Here is a 7068-nt window from a genome sequence, read left to right on the forward strand (position 1 = left end):
GTACTATTCAAAACAGTCCTTAAATCAAACTTTATCTCCAACCTTAAGTTGATTTGGAAAGGTATTGAGCTTGTTTTGGCGTAGTTTTGGTTTATCGCGTGTTCTCGGTTTATGTGTCCGCCATTTATCTAGCTCCTCAATTTGTAGCCTCCGTTCTTCATGAATAGGTCCTCTACTATTGCTTGAAAATGACTCATGTACTTCCATCAAACTCATTTCCTGCAAAGTAGGTTGCACCATATTGTTAGTTTTAGTAGAATGGTTTAGACAATCACCTTCAATTTTCGATGTGTTGCTAGAATTGTGAGCTTGAAGGGTGATTGTTTCGTCTCCCACACGAAGTGTGAGCTCACTTGTGCCAACATCAATAATCGTTCTAGCAGTTGCTAAAAAGGGCCTTCCTAAAATCAATGGAGTGTTGCTATCCTCATTTATGTCTAGAACAACAAAGTCAACAAGAAATATAAAGTTATTCATTGTAACTAACACATCTTCAATAATACGCGTAGGAAATCTTATAGTTTTATCTGCTAATTGAATGCTCATCTTAGTCTGTTTGGGTTTCCCAAGACTTAGTTGTTTAAACATTTTGTAAGGCATGACCCCTAAATTAGCTAATAGATTATTAAAATCTAAACTACCAATTAAGTAAGGAATCGTAAAACTCCCTAGATCTTTCAATTTGTTGGGTAGTTTATTCTGTAGAATAGCTGAGCAAACCGCGTTTAGCTTCACATGCGAAGCCTCGTTCAACTTCCGTTTATTTGCTAAAAGCTCATTTAAAACTTTCATTGCATTTGGCATCTGTGATAGAGCTTCAATAAACTGTAAGTTAATATGTAATTTTTTTAAGAGTTTAAGGAATTTACCAAATTGTTCATCTGAGCGGTCTTTCCTTGTCGCATTAGGGTATGGCACGCGCATTTTGTATTCTGTACTTACCGGTTTCTACTTATTGTGGTCTACCCCACCTTTACCTTTGCTTGTCTCAGTTTCTTGCCTTGGTTCTGGTTCAGGTGTGACTACCCCTTCCTCATTTTGACTAGTAATCGCGTTGAGTTACTCCCTTGGGTTAGATTCTGTGTTGCTTGGCAAGCCACCTTGTGGTCGTTCAGAATCAACTTGGCAACCTGTCCAATCTGAGTTTCGAGCCCTTGGATCGATGATTGTTGATTCTTATGTGCTGTCTCGGTATTCTAAAAATAAGTCTCTGACACCGAGATGAATTTGGTTAGCATCTCTTCAAGGTTCGGCTTTTTCTCCTACTGGTATGGTGGTTGCTGAAAGCCTGGAGGATGTTGTGGCTTTTGATTTCCTTGACCGCCCCACGAGAAATTGGGATGGTTCCTCCAACCTGCATTATAAGTGTTACTATAAGGGTTATTTTGGGATCTAAAGTTATTGTTACCCATTTATTGGACTTGTTCCTCCTCGATGCTAGGGTTGAAGGGTTGATATTCTGTGGACGCTCCTCCTCCATTCAAATCACACCCCATCACTAGATGTACCTAAGTAGAACCACACAAACCGTCAATCTTTTTATTTAAGAGTTCTACTTCGCTAGATAGCATAGTAACCGCGTCGAGGTTGAAAACACCGGCTGCTTTCGTCGGCTTTTTTCTCATAACTTGCCACTGATAGTTATTCAGTGACATCTCCTCAATAAATTCGTAAGCCACCTCAAGGGTCTTATTATTGATAGTTCTTCTAGTGGCTACATCAATCATCTACCGAGTCGAAGGATTCTACCCATTATGGAATGTTTTAGCCTGTAGCCAAAGTAGTAACCCATGGTGAGGGCAGCTTCTCAAAAGGTCTTTGTATCTCTCCCATGCATCGTAGAGTGTTTCTAAATCCTTCTGCACAAAAGAAGAGATATCATTATGTAATTTAGCTGTTTTAGTCGGCAGAAAATATTTTAATAAAAATTTTTCAGTCAGTTGTTCCCAAGTAGCGATTGACCCTCGTGGTAATGAGTTCATCCATTGTTTAGCCTTATTCCTTAATGAAAAGGGAAATAACCGAAGATGAATAGCATCATCAGAAACGCCATTAATTTTAAAGGTATCGCAAAATTCTAGGAAATTTGCCAAGTGAGCATTGTGATCCTTATCATGCAAACCATCAAACTGAACAAACTGCTGTATCATTTGAATTGTGTTTGGTTTCAGTTCAAAATTATTTGTAGCAATAGTAGGTCTAACTATACTTGACTCAGTTCCTATTAAATTAGGTTTAGCATAATCATAAATAGTGCGCGAGGTAGGATTTTGATTAATAGCAATCACAGGAGGTAGCGAATTTTCTTAGTTTTCAGCCATCTTCTCAGTTGTGGTTTAAATATCGTCCTCTTGCTTGTTCTCTGTGTATCTTAAGCTTCACCTTGTTTCTCTTTGGTTTCTGTGAACTGTGCGATCGATCTCACTGTCAAAAAGTAATGGTCCTGACGGGTTTCTTCTAGTCATAAACTATAAGAACCTGCCAGAAAAAGGGAAAAAGAAGAATTAGTAATAAAAATTAGAATAAATTTAAATTGAAGTAAAAGTAAATGGCTAAAGTAATAAAAATCGAGTGTTCCTAATATCTTAGTTCCCAGGCAATGGCGCGAAAAACTTGATACGTGATAGGTTTTAAATATTTATAATAAATCGTTCTTGAAACTAACTATTATCACGACAAAGGTAAGTGTACCTATCGAACAATAGTATAGCTTTAGCAATACAAGATTGTTGAACCCAAAGGAACTAAAAGTACTAGTAATGACTGTCTTTTTATTATCTAGCCTAAGAATAATGGGGTTTGGTTTAACTAACTAATTAACTAAACTAAGAATTCACAGAAAATAGAATTGGGGAATTGCTTTTGGAAAAACGATTGAATTAAAACAATACCTAAGGAAAAATTCACCTAGACTTCACTTGTTATTTGACTCTGAATCGGACGATTTATTTATTTGACTTGATCCGTAGAAATCCCTAAATTATATTATTATCCCTCTCGAGACTAACAACGTCTAACCCTAGGTTGAATAATTGAAATCTCTTTCTAATTAACTCCTTAGGGTTGCATTAACTTGATCTATGGATCCCCTTATTATGTTTCACCCTAATCCAGCAAAATCTTGTCACCCTATCTCTAGGCGCGCAACCAACTGCACTTAGTTATGACAAATGTACTCTTAGACAGGGTCTATTCCTCCTTTGAATAAGAGCTTAACTTGAATCAATATCCTAGAATATCAAAACAAGAATTAAGAACACATAATGAAGAACAAGTCAAATATTTATCATACAATTTAGATAATAATAACAAGATCTGTCTTAGGTTTCATTCCCCTTAGGTATTTAGGGGTTTTAGTTCATAACTAAAAAGGTAAACATCTCAAAAGAATAATGAATACAAAACATAAAGAAAAACCCAAAAGTCCTGAAGGGAAATTGAGGGGAGATCTTCAGTCTTGATTATGAATCCAGCTTCTAAGATGGACCGATCGGCTTTCCTTGAGTAGTTCCCTACTTCCCTCTCTGTGTGTCCCCTTTCCTCGTCCTCTAGGGTGTATTTATAGGCTTTAGAATGCCTAAGAACCCTCAAAATTGGCCTTTTACGAATCGGACTGAACTTGGGCTCGGCAGGGACACGCCCGTGTGCGATTACTTCAGGCCGTGGTCAAGCTTGTTAAATAGGCACGAGTGTGTGGTCCACTCGTGTGAGTCGTGCTTCGATTCTGCCAAATTGACACAACTGTGTGGTCTGCCCGTCTGAGGAGGTCCAAGCCATGTTGATTTCGTATGCTGGCCCATTTTCTCCGTTTTTGGCCCATTTCTCATTCTTTTCACTCTCCTATGCTCACCTAAGTATAAAACATGAAATTAATGCAAAGAATTCACCAATTTTAAGGAAAAATCATCCATAAAATGTGCTAAGAATGGGAAAAAAATATGTATGAATTATGGTTTATCAACAACGGATCTCTATAAAAAATAATAGAAACTGTCACCCCGTGCAATCTGATAATCTCAGATATGTACAATTCAGCTAATCTATCAAGTGAAATGTCTGTATGTACCGAAATAAAATGTACAGATTTTTTCAAACGATCAACAACAATCCAAATCGCATCTTTCTTTTTTGGAGATAGGGGTAATCTTGATACAAAATCCATCTTAACTCTATCCCACTTCCACTCAGGTATCATCACTGACTGTAGTACTCCCGAAGGTACTTGATATTATGCTTTAATTTGTTGACAAACCAGGCATCTTGACCCAAATTTTGAAATGTCTCGCTTCATGCTCGACCAGCAATACATCTTAATACTCCCCGCATGAACAAATGAATAACTACTGTGTGCTTCATGTAAAATTTTCTGAATAAGCTCGGGATTCCTCAGCACACAAACTCTACCATGGAACAATAAACAATCATCGGATCCAATCTGATATTCTAAATTAGTAGTTGACTCGCATTGTACTCTTTTAGCTTGCAATCATTATCACATTTCTGAGCCTCACAAATTTGATGAAGAAACATCTGTCTAACTTTTAATTTAGATAAAATCAAACCATCATCAGATAATGTCAACTGCATATTCATCACCCGCAAAGCAAACAAAGATTTTCTACTAAAAGCATCCACGACTACATTCACTTTCCCTGGATGATAATCAATCACTGACTCATAGTCTTTCAACAACTCGAGCCATCTTTGTTGTCACAAATTCAAATCTTTCTGAGACATTAGATACTTCAAGCTCTTATGGTCGGTAAAAATATGGCACTTCTCATCGAATAAATGATGTCACTAAATTTTCAATGTGAATACAATAGCGACCAACTCTAAGTAGTGTGTCGGATAATTCCTTTCCTGCGATTTTAACTGTCTGGAATCATAAGCTATCACTTTACCTTATTGCATTAAAACACATCCCAAACCGTTCAATAATGCATCACTAAAAATCACAAACTCTTTACCTGACTCAGGCTGAACTAAAACTGGTGCTTCAGTTAACATTGTTTTCAACTTTTCAAAACTTTGGTGACATTTTTTAGACCACTAAAACTTTACATCTTTCTGTAACAATCGAGTCACTAGTGTAGCAATCATCGAGAATTCTGTTACAAAACACCGATAGTAGCCAGCTAATCCCAGAAAACTTCTAACTTCAAATACGTTTCTTGGTGGTTTCCAGTCAACATTCACTAAAATCTTACTCGGATCAACTTGGATGTTTTCCACTAAAACAATATGTTCCAAAAATCCAACCTTTCAGAGCCAAAACTCACATTTGCTGAACTTAGCAAATTGTTGCTTATCTCTCAATGTTTGTAACACAATCCTCAAATGCTCAGCATGCTCAGATTCGTATCGAGAATAAATCAGAATGTCATCAATGATTACAGCTATGAATCTATCCATATACGGTTTGAAAATTCTATTCATCAAGTCCATAAAAACTGCAAGAGCGTTAGTTAATCCAAATGGCATAACAAGAAATTCATAATGTCCGTACTTGGTTCTGAACATAGTTTTCGACACATCCAAATCTTTAACCTTCAACTGATAATAACCAGATCGCAGACCAATCTTTGAAAATCTTGTTGCTCCTTACAACTGACCGAACAAACCATCAATTCTTGGCAAAAGATACTTATTCTTAATCGTAACCTTGTTGAGCTGATAATAGTCAATACACAGTCTCATCGATCCAGTTTTCTTCTTTACGAATAGCACTGGTGCACCCTAGGGCGAAAAAGTAGGTTGTGCAAAACCTCTATCTGTTAATTCTTGCAACTAAGCTTTCAATTCTTTTAACTTTGTAGGATCCATTCTATACGGAGCTATTGATATCAGTGATGTTCCTGATACTAATTCAATAGCAAACTCAACTTCTTTGATTGATGGCAAACCAGGTAATTCTTTTAGAAACACATCTGGATATTCACAAACTACCGGCACTGATTCAATCTTCAACTTAGACACTTTTGTATCTAACACATTAGCAAGGTAAGCATCACAACCTTTCCTCACATATTTCTGAGCTAGTGTTGTCGATATCACAATAGGTAACCCACACGAATCATTAGTTTCAATATGAAGAATTTCACCATTATTACATTTCAACTCAATAGTCTTTCATTTACTTTTCACAATAGCATCATGGAGAGTCAACCAATCCATACCCAAGATCACATCAAACTCATCAAATGGTAAAAGCATCAAATCAGTCAAAAAACAGTAACCTGGGTCATCAAAGGACAAATCTTGTAAACTTTATCATCTAAGACATACTGGCCTAAGGGGTTCGATACTTCAATCACAAACTCAGTTGACTTAACAGGTAAACTCTTACTAGACACTAAATTCTTACAAACATATGAATGAGTCAATCTAGGATCAATCAAAGCAATTACATCAGTGTCATAAAGGGAAAATGTACCGGTGATAATATCTAGTGACGATGCATCCTCGTGAGCACGAATAGCATAGGCTCTGGCTGGTACTCGAGCCTCAGATCTCATTGTAGAATCCTTTGTCGCACCTTTGCTACTAGTCACATTTCCAGGATTTCTAGGTGGTCTCCCTCTGACAGCTGTATTACTCAGCCTTGTATTCAAAAATTTGTCTTTCTCAGGTAACTCAGGACAATCCCGAATAAAATAATCTTGTAAGCCACATCTGAAATAGGCTTTATTATGGATCCAACAATCTCCAAAATGCCATCTTCTACATTGTTGACACTCAAGTTTGTTGGTTTTGGCACTACCAATACTCGATACTAAAGTAGCTTGAGCTTTTGGACTAGTCTATTGTTTCCCACGATCTCGGTTAGAATACTCCACTGAAGCTATTGAATGGTTATAATAATCTCTTGATTTTTTTGAAGAAGAATGATAGGGTTTACTCATTGTTCTCTTTCATGAATCTCTAGCCTCAAAATCGACTTCTCTCTTTTATTTTTTATGTTTCTCGGCTTTGCAAGCTCTGTTGACCAAAAGAACAAATTCTTTCAATTCCAAAATTTTGACTAAAAGTTTAATGTCTTCATTCAACCCATCTTCGAACTACTTA

At 36.8% G+C, this 7068-nt stretch overlaps 1 non-coding gene across 1 annotated transcript; it reads left to right on the top strand.

Moving 5' to 3' along the window:
• The first annotated feature begins 1785 nt into the window (after window positions 1-1785).
• On the top strand, window positions 1786-1891 carry LOC121207696 (small nucleolar RNA R71). The gene has a single exon (XR_005902820.1). It is a non-coding gene; the product is annotated as a small nucleolar RNA R71 (small nucleolar RNA).
• Window positions 1892-7068: the final 5177 nt, after the last annotated feature.

The sequence above is a fragment of the Gossypium hirsutum genome, chromosome A01 (genome assembly GCF_007990345.1).
Source record: "Gossypium hirsutum isolate 1008001.06 chromosome A01, Gossypium_hirsutum_v2.1, whole genome shotgun sequence".
Classification (NCBI taxonomy): Eukaryota; Viridiplantae; Streptophyta; class Magnoliopsida; order Malvales; family Malvaceae; genus Gossypium; species Gossypium hirsutum.